The sequence below is a fragment of the Naegleria gruberi genome (assembly GCF_000004985.1).
Source record: "Naegleria gruberi genomic scaffold NAEGRscaffold_60, whole genome shotgun sequence".
In the NCBI taxonomy this organism is placed as follows: Eukaryota; Heterolobosea; class Eutetramitea; order Acrasida; family Naegleriidae; genus Naegleria; species Naegleria gruberi.
In genome coordinates, this window is record NW_003163267.1 from 186,355 (window position 1) to 187,294 (window position 940).

General features: G+C 32.6%; 1 non-coding gene across 1 annotated transcript; it reads left to right on the forward strand.

The window, feature by feature from the left end:
- The first annotated feature begins 837 nt into the window (after positions 1–837).
- On the forward strand, positions 838–908 carry NAEGRDRAFT_t636. The gene has a single exon. It is a non-coding gene; the product is annotated as a tRNA-Gln (tRNA).
- The last annotated feature ends 32 nt before the right edge of the window (positions 909–940 follow it).

Here is a 940-nt window from a genome sequence, read left to right on the forward strand (position 1 = left end):
CTTGACCAAAATGGTTGTTCCTCATCTGATTGAATCCATTCAAATAATTTTTCATAGAATATTTTAGGATGTTGTAAAATTCTTTCTTTTTTAACATGAAAAGAGGCGCAACACCATCTAGTAATGCTTGATGGTACTTTACCCAATTCATTTTCGAATAGTTTCTTCCAATATTTTTCAACTATACGATAATTAGGATCTGTTTCATTCAAATGTCTGTGAAATTGTGGATTTAATGAAATGTATTCATATTTACCCCAATATAAACTCTCCACAACAGGTACAATATCAACATAATGCCACGATTTCCTATGTCCATGAATAAAAATCATATTTTCAGGTAAATTTTCATAATAATCAATAATAAATTTCAAATAACTTGAAGCTTCATGTCCCCTATTTTCTTTTACTTTAAATGATGGATTTGGATCCAATCTATCATAAACTACGTGTGGAATATGAGGGAAATGTGTTGCTAACCACGATGTGTCCTCATTAAATCTTGAAACTATTATCATGTTTTTAGTATTGGTAAAATTATCATGTTTTGGAGTATTGTGGTGTATAACTCCGAATTGATATAAAACAATAGTCATGAGTGTGAGGAAAACTAAACTCCACAAAATACGTTCTTTCATTTTTTTTTACAACACTTGACAGGGGAATTTAACAGTTTCGCTAGGTAATGTTTTGGTAAATCCAAAGTTGGTGTAATATTTTCAAAATCAAAAACCACAAGAACCAGTTCGATGTAGTATGTTGCCTCTTCATCATCACCTCTTTCAGGTACCTCAATTACATTTTATCTGATTAAGGTCTTGATATAAAAAATGTGCTCGTCTCGTGGTGTAATGGTAGCATAGTGGACTTTGAATCCATTGACGGAGGTTCGATTCCTCCCGAGACGGTAAACGTGGCGAGCCATTGAGATTTGCAAACT